The sequence below is a fragment of the Palaemon carinicauda genome, unplaced genomic scaffold (assembly GCF_036898095.1).
Source record: "Palaemon carinicauda isolate YSFRI2023 unplaced genomic scaffold, ASM3689809v2 scaffold443, whole genome shotgun sequence".
In the NCBI taxonomy this organism is placed as follows: domain Eukaryota; kingdom Metazoa; phylum Arthropoda; class Malacostraca; order Decapoda; family Palaemonidae; genus Palaemon; species Palaemon carinicauda.
The window spans coordinates 124,945-141,134 of record NW_027171699.1 but is presented as its reverse complement, the minus strand read 5'-3'; the positions used below and the strand labels follow the sequence as shown (position 1 = coordinate 141,134).

Sequence of the window (16,190 nt, the reverse complement as noted above, 5' to 3'; positions counted from 1 at the left end):
ACAAATGCAAGTTGGTTTGCAAATATTGGACACATTTGCAAAAATGGATAAAAATCCCACATATTTAACAATGATGACCTCAGGGGTAACATTTATGTATACAAAAATAAAAAGGATGGACACTACCTAACCTTACATAAATTACAACACAGAGCACAGCTTGACGAAGGGCTGCTTCCATCTCCATGGCTCAACTACTTAACCTGCCCTTGATGGTATGGTTTCTCAATCTTCTTCTTCTTCCTTGTCTGCATCTTTTCCCACTTTTATGTGGGGTCGATTTTTCTGGCCAGTGTTCTCCATCTACCTCAGTCCCACACTTTTCTTCTTCTTCTTTGTCTGCATCTTTTCCCACTTTTATGTGGGGTCGATGTTTCTGGCCAGTGTTCTCCATCTACCTCAGTCCCACACTTTTCTTCTTCTTCTTTGTCTGCATCTTTTCCCACTTTTATGTGGGGTCGATGTTCCTGGCCAGTGTTCTCCATCTACCTCAGTCCCACACTTTTCTTCTTCTTCTTTGGCAGCATCTTTTCCCACTTTTATGTGGGGTCGATGTTTCTGAAGGAATAGTTTCTCAATGAATTAGGCAAATCATTAGTCTATAACAAAATTTCAAAGAACAGTAATTTGTATTCATCCTAACTATATAAACCTGAGTCCTTCAATAGGAGAATGTATAATTCAAGCAAAGTTTTAACTACTGTACATCATTCCAAAAGCTACTCAGTACCGAATGGCCTTATAAACTCCAGTAGATCAGAATGACGCGAGATAAAAACTTCCTTTACTTGATCTGCCTACCCTGAAAACAACAGATCTAAGAGGACGATAAACAATAAAACTTCCAGGGACCATTTTTCTCAGTGACTGCTTTGGATAACGACAGGTGTGCAACACGATACTCACCTCTACAGGTTTTTCACTATCTGACGTGACCTACCTAAGGGATATCACGATGTCCGTTCCCTTCACGACAAGTCCGAAGACCACGTGTTCAGGTGCCCTGTGGCGTCTAGCACGGAGAAGAATTGGGGTCCATTGGTGCTTGGGTCTGTAAATCGGTGTCAAATCTCCTCCTTGAACAGCGAAGCTCTCGATAACTGGGAATAAAGAGTTTTTTCAGTATTCCCTTATCATGTTATTAAATAATTTTTTAATATAGATTGTTTATTGGGGAGATCATTAGCATTAATACAATCCAATCTAAAACCCTAGTTGGAAAAGCAGGATGCTATAGGCCCAAAGGCTCCTATAGGGAAAAATAGCAGAGGGAGGAAATGAGATAAGGAAATAAATTAACTATAAAATGACAAATTTGGAAGCAATATGGCAAATTCATAGATAATTTATATTCTTCCTAACGATACAAATCTTAGCTATTTATTTAGATGTATTACTTTCGGCGAAGCTGAAATGATGAGCCATTAAAATTTAGCGAGGGTCGAACTACCCATACTGCTAGTTACTGGGGGTAGGGGGGTAGGTAGCTTGCTACCGCACACACTCACACACCTGTGATTTAGCTCACTTTGCTTGGAGGTAAGACTTCAAGGGGGATAATTTTGTATAAATAGCTAAGGTTTGTATTTTCAGGAAAAATACAAATTACCTTCGAATTTGTCATTTGTTTCATAACTGGAATACAAACCTATGCTATTTATTTAGGAGTGACTCACACACTAGAAAAGGTGGATGTCCCTGCTAATCTAGCTTTTGGCTTTACTCGGGGGCTCCTTATCTGAGTATGTTACTCAAAATAAGGAGTCCCTACACCTCGCAATAACCTTGTTACGCAAGGTCCGCGGCCTACGCAAGCTGTGAGTTGAGATATTTAGAAGTGTGACTGTCCAGGTAAAGTTATTCCAAGTCTTTTTGTACGAAAAACTGTTGTAAGAAAGACTTTCCCAATACCACGTCGCCAGGGTATTGGGACGCAACAGTATTAACTTATTACTATGTACAAAAGGGAGCATGGTTTACCTGCAGTGGTTTGAGGTCAGCTTGTGCAGAGAACCCAAGATGCTGCTTTCCCCTAGAGGGGAGGATGAAGAAAAGAAAAAAAGAGCCAGTCAAATCTTTTCATTTACGCAGACTAAAACCAGGTAAAAATGCCATCAACCTTCGGCTACTTGTCCAATAAGGAGCTTGAGGTATCATATCAACTGTTGTGGAGCCACCAGAGGGCCGATAGAAAACATATCGAGCAGCGTGAACCTTAAAGTACGTAAAGCACTTGTCAGCAAGTAATAAAAAGAATTCTTTTAGAGAAGGAATGGAGATCCAATAAACAACAAATACAGAACAACTTATGAGATATGATAATAAAACAAATAAAATCTAGGAATAATTTGTACTTTTTGTTTATTGGATCTCCAGTCCTTCTCTAAAAGAATGACAAATTTCGTAGATAACTTGTATTTTTCCTACCACACAAACCTTAGCTATTTACATAGGGTATTATTTTGGCGGAGCTGAAGTGACGAGCCATTAAATTTTAACGAGGGTTAACTACCCCCTCGCTAGTTAGCGGGGGGTAGGGAAGGGGTAGCTAGCTACCCCTCCCCCCCCTCACACACTGTGAATAGCTCAATTCACTTAAAGGTAGGACTTGACTTGGGGGTCAGGGCTGACGGGCAACATTTGCGTAAATAGCTAAGGTTTGTATGGTAGGAAAAATACAAATTATCTACGAAATTTGTCATTTGTTCCGTAACCTAATACAAACCACGCTATTTATATGGGGTGACTTACCCTTAGGAAGGGCGGAAAGTCCCCAGCCTTCTGGCTTCGGCTTTACCCGGGGACTCCAATTCCGAGTTGTAGAACTCAAGGAACGGGAGTCCCTAACCCTCGCACGTTGTCATGTTTGACCATCGTGCGGCCTACTAGGATGTGTGTGAAGGAGAATAACGTGACTCGTCCTAGTAAGTTGACCTGGAGTTCTTTATGTGGAACTCTAGGCTAGGACGTTCCCAATACCACCTCATCAGGGTATGGGGGACGCGGCAGTATTAAGGCTAATACTAGGAGCACAAGGAAGCATGGTTTACCTGCAGAGGTTGAGGTCAGCTGCGCAAAGACCTGGATGCTGCTATCCCCAAGAGAGGGGAGAATGAAGAAAGAAGTAAGGGCCAGACATACTCTTTCATTCACGCAGACTAAAACCGGGTAACAATGCCCTCAACCTTCTGCTACTTGTCCAATAAGGAGCCTGAGGTTAGACCAGCTGTTGTGCAGCCACCACAGGACCGATAGAAAACGTATCGAGGTTCCTGTGGGTCACGTCCTGCAGGTAGTGGGCTGTGAACGTCGTCTGACGTTTCCAGACCCCAGCTTGTAGAACCTGCGTCAGAGAAGTTTCTCTTGAAGGCCAGGGAAGTAACAACACCCCTGACGTCGTGAGCTCTGGGACGATGTGACGGAGGAGAGTCGGGATTCAAGGTGCTGCTTATCACCTTGCGAATCCATGAAGAGATGGAGTTCTTGGTGACCCTCCTCTTTGTCCTCCCTGTGATCACAAACAAAGCTTGCACATGAGGACGGGCTGCAGCTGTTCTTTTGAGGTTGCGCCTCAGACTCCTGACTGGGCACAGTAACAGATGGTCTAGGTCACTTGTTACAGAACGTAGACTCGTTACCTTGAAGGAGTCGAATCTTGGATCCGACACCCCAGGGTTTTGAGTCTTAGCAATGAACTCGGGGACGAACTTGAACGTTACCTCCCCCCATCCCCTTGAATTGGCAACGTCGTAGGAGACCATGAAGTTCACTTACTCGTTTGGCCGAGGCCAACGCGAGTAGGAACACCGTCTTCCACGTTAGGTGGCGATCAGATGCCTGGCGTAATGGTTCAAAGGGAGCTCTTTTCAGAGCCCTGAGTACTTGAACCACGTTCCAAGGAGGGGGTCTGACTTCCGACTGGGGGCCAGTAAGCTTGTACAGTAGTTGCGTATGAGTAGAGAAAGTTCCAACGAAGAGGAAATATCCACTCCTTTCAGCCTGAAGGCTAAGCTTAAGGCTGAGCGATAGCCTTTCACCGCCGAGACCGAAAGGCGCATTTCCTCCCGAAGATAGACAAGGAACTCCGCTATTGTTGGAATAGTGGCATCGAGCGGAGAGATACCCCTTCCACGGCACCAACCACAAAAGATTTTCCACTTCGCCTGGTAGATGCCAGCAGAGGATTCTCGTAGGTGTCGAGACATCCTGTCCGCAACCTGTTGAGAAAATCCTCTCTCCGTGAGGAGTCGCTGGATAGTCTCCAGGCGTGAAGCCGAAGCGAAGCTACGGCCTTGTGGAAGATGTTGCAATGTGGTTGTCCGAGTAGCTCGTGACGTGGAGGGAGTTCTCTTGGGTTTTCCGTTAGGAGTTGCAGAAGGTCCGGGAACCATTCGGCATGATGCCATAGCGTAGCTATGAGAGTCATGGAGAGGTTGACCGATAGGTTGGCCTTGTTGAGCACCCTTCTCATCAGACAAAAAGGTGGGAAGGCGTAAACGTCTATGTTGTCCCACCTGTGTTGAAATGCATCTTGCCAGAGAGCCTTGGGGTCCGGGACTGGAAAGCAGTAAAGGGGCAGCCTGAAATTCAAGGCTGTCGCAAACAGGTCTACAGTCGGGGAACCCCACAAAGTCAGGACTTTGTTGGCTAGCTGAGGATCCAAAGACCACTCGGTACTCACTATCTGCGTCGCCCTGCTGAGGCTGTCGGCGAGGCCATTCCTCTTGCCAGGAATGAAGCGAGCTGACAGTGAGATCGAGCGGGTTTCGGACCATCTCAGAATCTCTACTGCAAGATGGGATAGCTGTTGCGAGAAGGTACCTCCCTGCTTGTTGATATAAGCCACTACTGTGGTGTTGTCGCTCATCACCACCACGGAGTGGCTCGCCAGGGTTTGTTGGAACTGTTGAAGTCAGAAAAACGGCCTTCAATTCTAGCAGGTTGATGTGGAGGCACCTTTCCGATTCTGACCAAAGGCCTGAGGCTCTTTGGCTCAGAATGTGGCCCCCCCCCCCCCTTGATTTGACGCGTCCGTAAACAGAGTCAAATCTGGGGGGAGGACGAGAAGATCTGCTCCCTTCCGTAGGTTCTCGTCGTCCAGCCACACTCGAAAATCCGCCCGTTCCGAAGGTCCTATGGGAACTAGGAAGTCCGGGGAATCGTTTCCCTGATTCCATCGTGACTTCAGCCTCCACTGAAGGGATCTCATCCTGAGGCGGCCATTTGGAACAAGCCGAACCAAAGATGATAGATGGCCTAAGAGACGTAACCACAGTTGGGCTGGAAGCTCTTCTCGTCTGAGGAAAGGTTCTGCTACCTTCCTCAGCCTTGCTATCCTTTCGTCTGATGGAAAGGCTTTGTGGAAAATCTTGTCTAGTTTCATGCCTAGGTATACCAGTTTCTTCGTAGGGCGCAGAGAGGACTTCTCGAGATTTACCAAGATCCCTAGATCTTGGCAAACTTCCAGAAGCCTGTCTCGGTGTCGCAGAAGGGTCGACTCCGAGTCTGCCAGGATTAGCCAGTCGTCCAGATAACGAAGGAGACGGATGCCGTTCCTGTGAGCCCACGACGAGATCAGAGTGAACACCTTGGTGAACACCTGGGGTGCCGTGGAGAGACCGAAACACAGCACCTTGAACTGGTAGGTCTTGCCGTCTAGGCTGAATCTTAAGTACTTCCTGGAAGACGGATGGATGGGGATCTGGAAGTATGCGTCCTTCAGATCCAGAGTGCACATAAAGTCTTGTCGTCTCACTGCAAGTCTGACTGTGTCTGCTGTCTCCATACTGAAACGAGTTTGTACGACAAACTTGTTTAGTGCTGAGAGGTCGATGACCGGTCTCCAGCCTCCAGACGCCTTCTTTACAAGAAAGAGTCGACTGAAGAAGCCTGGGGAGCCGTCGTCGACCTCCTGGAGAGCATCCTTCTTGAGCATGGTCTCGACTTCTGCCCGGAGGGCCAACCCCTTTGCCGATCCCAAGGCATAGGAGTTCAACGACACTGGATTCGCTGTCAGGGGAGGTAGAGATGTTGTGAACGGGACGCGATACCCTTGACCGATCACAGAGACCGTCCAAGGGTCGGCCCCGAGTTGCTGCCACCTCTGCACGCAACTTTTTAGGCATCCCCCCACAGGTGGACACACGGGGGGGACTGCCACTCCTAGTGTTTGCGACCTTTGCCGCTTCCTCTAGGAGTTCTACCTCCCTTAGAGGACTTGCCGCGTTTCTTGTCTTTCGGCTGAAAGGACTGCGGCTTAGACACGCTTGTCTTAGCTGCCGGAGCCTGCTTAGGTGTCTTGCGAGGCTGCTGTTGACATTGTTGTTGAGGGGCTAGAGGTTTATAGGGCCAAGATGTCAGGGCCCTTTGGAGGAGAGAGTCCTGGTTCGATCTCCTCCACCTCTCAGCCGTCTGCTCAATGTCACGAGGCTCCAGTAACTCCCCTCCAAAAATAGAGGAGTGCCTGAGCCTGCTGACGTCTGCAGTGGGATCTTCGGATGGAACCTCTCGGACACTGAATCGCGTCTTTTGAGGATCATGTTGGTCCACAGGTTAGTGACCTGGTGGGCTAGAAACTCAATAGAGCAAGTGCCCGAGAGGAGGAAGGTCTCCAAAGCTTTCCTATTGCTCTCCTTGGACAGATCCTCGGATCGCAATAGGATGCCAAGAGACCCAAGCCAGAGATCAAGCCACGAAGTTGCCTGCATGGCACTCTTCGCGACTTTTTCCAGGTCTTGGGTCTCTGACGCTGCAAACGTCACCTGCCGGGTAGAGAGCTTCTCGAAAGAAGTTCCCTTTGCTAGTTCTTCCACGGATTGATGGAGTGGAAGAGACATGCAAGACTCCCCGTCGATCTCGAAATACCTCCTCTGTTGGACTAGAGGAGGTGGGAGGAGTTTGAACCCGGCAGAAGAACGTCCTGAGGAGGCCAGACCGGAGAGTTGAGCTTTGACCTTGTCTCTGGCGCCTTTCACCCCTTTAGACCAGGGCAAAGTCGCACTAGTCGTGGGGGGCTTCTGGACACCAAAGACTTCGTCAAGCACGGTGTTTTTCCCCTTGCGAGGGGCTGTCTCCGGGTCCTTGATTTTGTTGAGCTCCCTCATCAATCCAAGGACCTGCCAGAACGCATGTTCTGACTCGCTATGCTCTCCTCTTGGTGGACTGGCAGCTAAGTCTCCCATCCCCAAGAGGTCTTCTTGGGGAGAAACGTGGACGTCCTCCCCAGGGATAGCTGGCTCTTGATGAATCCTCGATGAAGATTTTGGAACAGTCTTGGTGTCCTTCGATTCCCTCCTGGGAGGGAAGTAGGACTCCAACAAAGACGCACAAGGAGGACCCTCCTCACGTGCAACCCCTCCTCTATCCGGAGAAAATTCTCCCCTTGGTGCCAAGGGAGAATTCTCCGAGTTAGAGGAATCCCCCGAGGACGAGATAAACTCATCTACAGGAGGGGGGTGGAGCTGCAGAGGTTGGAGAAGGAGAAGGGGTCCGCCTGATGGGGTTCCTGGAGACCAGCTTTTCCCGGGGAGGAGTCACCACGAAGCCCACTCCTTTCCTTTTCTTCAACGGTGGAGAACCCGTCACAGGGTCCCGTCCCTGATCAGTGCTGGAAGGCTTAATAGCCTGGACCACAGCATTGATCATGTGGCGGAACCATGGTAGACGGGTAACTGACCCTGTGTCAGCAATCCCCGCTGGAGAAAAGGGGATCTCGCGACCCTTAGGAGTGGACACCACGGGGCCTTCTTGAAAATAAAAAGATGATTGCCTAGACCTCTCTGCCGATCTTTCTTGTTCTGCCGTTGTCCTCCTCTTGCGCGGAGGTGAATCCTGGGAACGCCTCCCAGGAGAAACGTCCTGCTGATGATCCTTGCGATCCGTATGACCCACACGGGCGGGTATGATGCCGCGCCCTGGAGAGCTCGTGAAAGAAGTTTCGCGTGGGCGCGCGAGGGCGCACGTGAGCGTGGCGATAGGGCGCGCTGGCGAGGTAGTACGATGGCGCGTAAGCGAGCGTCCTGTGGGTGAGCGTTCGCACGTAGGAGATTGGCGACCATAAGACCGCGCGTGGTGGCGCGCAGGTGATTGGTGCGCAGGTGAACGCGCGCAGGAGGGTATGCACGAGGTCGAGTAGGAGAGCGTGCATATGAACGCGTAGAAGAACGTTCCAGAGAACGAGCTGGCGAGTGGGCGCGCGCCTTCTTAGGAGAGTGCTGGTGATGGTGGGAGTGAGAGAGATGTCTCCTAGAAGACTTGGTCTCCCTCAACTGGTGGCGCGCAGATCTGTCAGTGATTGGGGCGCATGAAGGAGAGGCCCCTTCTTTAGAGCCTGCATGCCCCACAGCGTGTTGGCGTGAAGAGCGAGCTGTAGGAGATCGTGGGCGTGGGTGCGCCAAACTTAAAGAGGCGCTCAGTAATCGAAGGGCACGCAGGAGCAAGCAACCGGGAGTGCAGGAATCGACGAGTGAGGCAAAGGTGAACCCTTGCGAGCGTCTGAATCAGAAGATCTTGAGGGCGCTGGCGAGCGTGGCGCGCAGGGCGTGCAACAGGCACAGGCACTAGTGCGTGCAACAGGCACAGGCACTAGTGCGTGCTTGCGCGCGCACAGGAGAGTGATGGCGCGCAGTGTGCCCATCAGGAAGTTGTTGCTTCTCAGGCTGGGGGCGCCTTAAGGAGCGCTGGCGAGCAGGGGAGCTCTGGCGAGTAGGAGATCGCTGGCGCGTTGGAAGGCGTTGTACCTTCTCTGGATGTCCAGGAGAGCACTGGCGCGCAGGAGATCGCTGGCGCGTTGGGGAGCGTTGGTCCTTCACAGGCTGAAGAGCGCGCCCAGAAAAGCGCTGGCGAGCAGGAGATTGCTGGCGCGTTGGGGAGCGTTGATCATCCTCAAGATGGAGAGCGCGCTGGCGAGCAGGAGAGCGCTGGCGCACAGAAGATCGCTGGCGAACAGGAGATCGTTGACGAGTAGGTGACGAAGATGACCTACACTCAACTGCACGCAAGCGCGCAGGGGTCAGGGACTTAACCCCAGAGTCCTTTTCCCCCGAAGGGGACGGTGCCTGCAGGATTATCGGTGACGGCAGCACTGAAGATCTGGCAGGAGTAGGGGATCGTGAACGATCCACAGAGAGGTCAAGGGATGTTGCAGGTATGACCTTCTCCTGACGAGGTAGTTCCTCCGCAGGGGGAGGAGAAGGGGACCCAAAGAGGCGCCTCTTCACCCCTTTATAGGGAGAAGGGAGCCCCCTCTCTCGAAGAGGCCTACGGGCCTTACGTCGAATGCGACCCCTGGGTAAGGAGTCAGGGTCATCGGTCCTTCGAAGAGGTGTCTCTGAAAGCCCGCTCCCCCGGGGGGGAGCCGAGCTCGCAGGAGAGACCGGAGGACCCACCTTCCCCTTCGAAGGCTGCGCGGAAGGGAGAGGTGAGTCTTCAGCAACATCCGAGGCAGCAGAATAAAGGGTTTGACTTGTCACGTCAGAAAGGACAGTCAAAACAGCGTCGACCATGTCCGAAGGATAAACCTCCGGAATACCGGCGACTGTTTGACAGCAGCCCCCAGCTGCAACAAGTCAAACAGGCCTTCCTTGGAGGGAGTGCCCTTAAGACCCAAGGAAGCCCAAAGCTGAAATAAACCATGGTTAGATACCGTACAGTCAAATTCATCAAAATATAAAATATCCTCACCCGGGGGAGGAGAGGGAACAACCTCGCTAAGGGAGGCCACGCCCTCTCCACCACCCCGAGGTTGGCAGAAACCACTAGGGCCTGCGATCTCACTCGGCGGTTTCACAGGTGAAGCCGGACAAGGGAGACCTTCGGAAGAGGTTCGGGGGGCGCAAGAGGAGTCCTTAGAGACCTACTTCTTCAAAGTCACCTTCGAAGGAGATCTGTCTCTCTTGGACTTCTTCTTGCGCCTACGGCCGAACTTCTCCCACTGGGAGGCAGACCACTCCCTGCACTCATTTTCCTTATCACACCGTTGACCTCGACAAAGGGGGCAAAGGGCGTGAGGATCCGTATCCATAGAGGACATAAAAGTCCTGCACGGGCGATTAGGAAGTCCAGGGCAAGTACTCATTGTTATAGAGTCGAGGCCAACTTCACACACAAACTGTTTAAAGGGAAAGCAGAAAAAGATTAAAGGCTGTCAAGCGAGGGTGAGAGCAGAAACGTCTGATCATCACCCGAGCCAAAAGTGAATTGAGCTATTCACAGTGTGTGAGGGGGGAGAGGGGTAGCTAGCTACCCCTTCCCTACCCCCCGCTAACCAGCGAGGGGGTAGTTAACCCTCGTTAAAATTTAATGGCTCGTCATTTCAGCTCCGCCAAAATAATACCCCATGTAAATAGCGTGGTTTGTATTAGGTTACGGAACATATTTATTTTATTACAGAGTGACAGTGCCCTGCACCCAGCAGGGATTATAGGCAAGATGAAGTTGTCAAGAGAAAAGGTACTTAAGAACTGTTTTGTTGTTATAACTTCTTCCCGTACACTGATGAGTGGTTCAAGCATGCCCTACTATATTGTGATGTAATTAAGATTAAGAGCAAATGAAACTAAATTATTCTTACCACTGACTGCTGTTGTCCCATCATAGAGTAATTATTTTTTTTTATATATTGACACAGAGTTTCCATGGATAGTGTTTCACATATTTGACTCCCTTGGCAGAGATGAAGCAGGAGGGTATCTGGTGGAAGATGCAGGAGAGCGAGCCTCGATGGTCTTACCAGAGTCAGCTTTACCCTTGGGGAAGTGAGCGCATCTGAGACTCCTCTCTCCCTCTTCATGGCAGAAGCAGCAGCCAAGGTTCCTTGCAGGTCTACTACAGCTGTAAGATGCTCTGAAGAATGGCCAAACAGAACAGGTTTGAAGACTTGTACCCCTGCCCTGACCATAGCACCGAACCATCTCTGCTGACTGACTGACGCACTGTCAGACCGATCCCCTGAAGGGAAAGGGACCGAAGGTTTCCTGCGAGGAGTCTCCACTTTAGGTGGGTCTGCCTTAGAGGAAGGCAGTTTCGGGATCTTGAACCCTTATGTGGATCCCCCTTTCCCTTTCCCCGGCGGTCACGCTGAAAGGCGTTTGCGGCGAGGGGAACGAGGCGATGGTGAACTGTCAATAGGAAGTTCCTTTGCCAGGAGAACCTGATTATGGCCACTGCGCGAGTGGGCAGGTGAGAGCTGACGCATTGGCGAGCACTGGTACTGTGAGCGCAAGTGCAAAGAAGAGCACTGTGCAGAGTGTTGCACAGTCTCCCTAGAATGCGCAGGAGAGCGTTGGCGTGCAGTAGGTTGCTGCACAGGGTGTTGCGCAGTTTCACTAGAATGCGCACGAGAACGCTGGCGTGCAGTTCGGCGCTGTGCAGGAGGTTGCTGGAAAGCAGCTGCAGGAGAATGCAGGCGCGCAGGTGAGCACTGGCAAGCTGGAGAACACCGGCGAGGCAGAGGTTGCTGAGAAAGCTTCGGCACTGGAGAGCGCAGATATGTAGTGGAGCACTGGCGCGCAGGAAATCGCTGGCGCTTGTGCTCAGGAGAGTGCTGTGTCTTGGGAGAGCATGGCGAGCCGGAAACCGAGGTTGCGCTGAAGCACGCTGAGGTTTTGGTGAGCGCTGTTGCGCAGGAGAGTGCTAAAAAGCTCAGGCTGGAGAGCATAGATTGGCTGGTGAGCGCTGGAGAACTGGCAAACTTTGCTACCTAGAATGGCGAGGCCGCGCTGGTGAGCGCCGACAATCGGGAGATCGCTGTGGCATTGGTAGGCGCTGAGGACAAGCAAGAGAAGGCTGTTGGTCTAATGAATGCAAAAATGTTATAGAGCACTGACAACTGGAGCATGGGCGCTCAGTAAGGTGTGAAGGAGCAGGCTGGCAAAGACGTGATGTTGGTGAGCGCTGGCGAGCTGGAGAGCGTTGGCGCGCAGCTGCACGCTTAGGTAGGGCCTCAGGAGGCTATACCAGAGACAGGAACGGTGATGGCAGATTGGTAGGTCAGTTACTAGTAAGAACAGGAACAGGGATGTGCCCTTTGGAAGGGCGAACATCCACCAATGGAGATCGCGAACGATCTACAGAAGATTCCAGAACCGAAGTCTGAAGACTAGCAGGAGCACAGTCAGGAGAAGGTCCAGGAATAGGCGGAGGTCGAGGGACAGGAGACGACTAAAGCGGAGACTCCTCTGCAGGGAATGGCTGAAATGAAGAGGCTGAAGAGCCGCCATTTCATCAATAGTGAAGGACAACCTATAAGGTAAAGAGGAGGGCGAGCCCTGCGACGGAGACGTCCTCTAGGGGCCGTTGGATCAGCAAGCTGACCATGAGCAGCAGCAGTCCTCCGAAGAGGAGTCTCTATAAGAGAACTCCCCCGAGGGGAAGAAACACTCACAGGAGACAGATGTAGGACTAAGTTTCCCCCTCAAAGGATGATCAGGAATGGGGGAAACTAAGTCAGCAGCAACAGCTGGAGAGCAGGGGCATCAGTAGAAGCCACAGAAGACACCTCTGACACCAGGACGTCAACAAGCGCAAGAGGATCCACCACTGAAGTCAACGACGACGGCTGCACACTTGCACCCCGGAGGAGGATGAGCTGCAGCAAGGAGTCCTTGGAGGGCAGACCTGGAAGCTCCAAGGATGACCATACCTGCAAAACAGAAGACATAGACAAGGCCTCACCCGAATGGAGAGGTGGGGCCGCTTCGCTAGGGGAAGCAACACCATCTCTCGAGGACCAGGATTGGCTACATATAAAAGGGTCTACGCTACTACTCGACGGTCTCTCGGAAGAGGCCGATCAAGTAGGAGCTCTGGAGGAAGAAGAAAGAAAAGGCCTTGGGTTTTTTCCCTTTCGAAGGAACCTTCGAAAGAGAAATATCTTGCTTAGACTTCTTCTTCTGTCGTCACCCAAACCTCTCCCACTGGGAGGCAGACCACTCCCGATACTCAATACACTGGTTACCACTATCACACCGTTGACCTCTGCAGGCAGGACAAAGGGTGTGGCGATCAGTTTCCACTGCCGACATGAAGGTTCCGCAGGGCCGGCCATCGAGTCCAGGGTAGGCGCGCATGGTCACACAAGTCAACACACACACACTAACACAAAGAGAAAGCACAAAAGAATTAATGGCAGTCCAATAATAAAGGCGAAGGATGAAGAACGGCAACAACTGTGCACTATCAGAGCCAAAAGCAAAGTGAGCTAAATCACCAGTGTGCGAGTGGGAGTAGTAGCAAGCTAACCCGCCCTACCCCCGCTAACTAGGGGTATGGGTAGTTAACCCTCGCTAAATTTTAGTGGCTCGTCATTTCAGCTTTGCCGAAAATAATACCTCTAAATAAATAGCGTAGGTTTGTATTCCAGTTACGGAACAATTGTATTTTTCCTAGCAATACAAACGAGAAGCTCTTTACTGTGAAGTGTTATTTTGGCGAAGCTGAAACCAGCCGATAAACTTTTTTGACAGGGTGTAACTACACACTGCTAGTTAGCGGTGCGGATCGCAGTACAGTAAGTTAAGCCTCCCGCTCACAGCAGCAACAGCGACTAACCGTCACTTTTGTAATTATGGCAGAACTTTCAGGGGGTTGGTACTGGCGGGATCAGTATGCGTAAAGAGCTCAAGGGTTGTAAAACAAATTACTTCCAAATTTGTCATTTCATCCCGTGCAAAATACAAACCTGCTCTGTGAAAAAAATATTGGTTTCCCCAATGTATTTCCATTAGAAACTTCCAAATTACCTGTAAATATACCATTAACTATATTTATTTTCTTCATTAGGAATAATGTACTACAGTAAAGCTCTACCGTAGGGGACAGTGATGCTTAAAGTCAGGAATAAAAGATCTAACATGAAAAATTTTTCATTATCAAACTCCTTCAACTGAAAGAAAAATTTGCATTATCAGTTCAAACTAAAATCTTCCCAGTGAGACTAAGTTGATAAGAAAATAAAAGCTTTTTTTGAAGAAAAAAAAAAACGTAAATTATTGCATTCTATTTAGTAGAATATAAGAACAATTTATTGACAAAAAAATTTAAGACTTTGTATATCAGCGGCCAGTAATTCCAGCAAGCATAAAACACCAACAAAACTTCCCCCTCCTAACCTAACCTACAAGCCGTGTCCTTACCTACTTACGTAAAGGGGGGTCTAACCCACGCTGCGAGCCCCCTTACACAGCCATCATGATACATACGCCAGGCCGCTATCACATATAGTGTAACCAAAAAAAATTAAATTTTAAACTGTTACCATCTATAACTTTGTAATACAGTACCATAAAGGCATATAGAGAATTAACAGTACATTGTTAATAGACGTTTTCTTATTTTTTTTATAGAGATTGAATTTCATGTTTCTCTCATTTATAAATAATTCTGATTTTAGTGTTATGAATGTTGTAAAGTCTACTAACATAGAGAAAAATAAGAGATTAAAAATAAAATTGACACAAACGGAGTTGTATCGATGCGCGCAGAGTTGGGTATTGCTGTACTTACCGTCATTGTAAGACATTGCTAATGGCGTGCACAGCTTAACATTATCGATTGCCAGTACATACGGAGCTTGATGTTCGGCCAAACAAGAACCATTATATTCATAGTAAAACATTTTGAACAGAAAATATATGTTTTCCCATAGTAAAAAATGTGATTTTACCGAACTTAACTTAATTTCAATCACAACCAAACAGAGCTGTTTGTTTGCGATTGAAATGGTCACATTCTGTTAAATCTCATTCTTTCCTACAGGAAAATATATATATTTTTTGTTTGAAATGATTCCCTTACAGTATTAGGGGGTTTGTAATCTTTGGAACAATTTGTCTTGAGACAATATTTCTTTGAGACGAGTTGTCTCGGAGCCTTTGTACATCAGCGGCCAGTTCCTCACACATTGATTAAAAATGGACATCAACCAACTTAAACTTCCCCCCCCCTAACCTAACCTACAACCCGTGTCCTTACCTACTTGCCTAATGGGAGGGGGGCTAACGGCCCCTGCGACCCCCCCTTACACTGCCGTATTCTAAGTTAGAAATAATAATACATAAAGTTGGCCGCTATCATACATACACCCCAATCATGTTCTTTAATACAGGAAAATATATATTTTTTGTTCGAAATGATTCCGTTACGATACATAAAACTTTACCCAGAGCTGTTTTAGGGTGTTGTAATCCTTGGAACAATTTGTCTTGAGCCAATTTGTCTCGATATGAGCAGAGTTGTCTTGGGCCAAGAATAGTTCTGAACCAAAACTTCCACGGGGCCACATTATTCTTCCACATGATTAAAACTGTAAACACAACCAAAAAAAAAAAAAAAATCATACAATTTCACGTAAAACGAAGCCCTAATGTACCCGGCCAACCGTAGGGTACAAATGACTGTAGAGGGTCTATTTCTTCCCAACAACGCTAAGCCTAAAATATACACTTCTCAAGTCCAACTTTAACGTTGCAGGCAACTATTTAGTTATAAAAACCTGAGCGATGTGGTAAATAACATCATATTTCACCTAATTCCTGATATATATATGTGAAGAAACACTCTCTCCAGACTCTAGACAGTCTCGTCGTAAACACGATTTCAAAAGAAACCAAAACAAAAACATAACGTACTACGAGAGCCTAAAATAATTTTATAACTTATTTGCAATCTGGCTTTTAAATGTGTTTTATTTCATCCTATACGATAATCTTTAATTATATTATATTTAATTGAGCATATGTTCTGTATTTCATAATGAATTAAACCAGATTTCAAGTTCTTGAAAATGAGCTATGAATGTAAAAAGATTATCCTTGGGATCATAGTCCTGTAGAGAGTAGGGATCCCCCAGGTGGGGTTCCCCTGCTGTACGGGACCAGACAAGCAGCCCTTAAAGTAAAGTAAAGTCAGTCATTCCTGACACTTTCATCTGAGACTGCTTTAAAAGACTTTTTGTCCGGATTTTAAGGTTTAAAGGCCACTCATTAATGGCAGAAGCAAGGGACATTAACAAGCTCCAGAGAATTACCATATATACATATGATCAGCACCAAATGCCCTCTTCACCCAAGCTAGGACCAGGGAGGAGTAAGGAATGGTAGACTTGTAGGTTCCCCAAAACCCCCATCCTTAACTCTCAGGGATGGTGAGGTTGCAGACACTACAAGAAACTATCGTGCTTGAGCAGGTATTGA

General features: G+C 48.7%; 1 long non-coding RNA gene across 2 annotated transcripts; it reads right to left on the bottom strand.

The window, feature by feature from the left end:
• Nucleotides 1–436: 436 nt before the first annotated feature.
• Nucleotides 437–15,588, bottom strand: LOC137636921 (uncharacterized). Of its 2 annotated transcripts, none has more exons than XR_011043296.1 (3): nt 15,524–15,588; nt 941–1,100; nt 437–558 (listed from the first exon to the last, which is right to left on the bottom strand). It is a non-coding gene; the product is annotated as an uncharacterized lncRNA (long non-coding RNA). The 2 variants fall into 2 exon arrangements; XR_011043297.1 differs by lacking the exon at nt 15,524–15,588 and adding an exon at nt 15,158–15,482.
• Nucleotides 15,589–16,190: the final 602 nt, after the last annotated feature.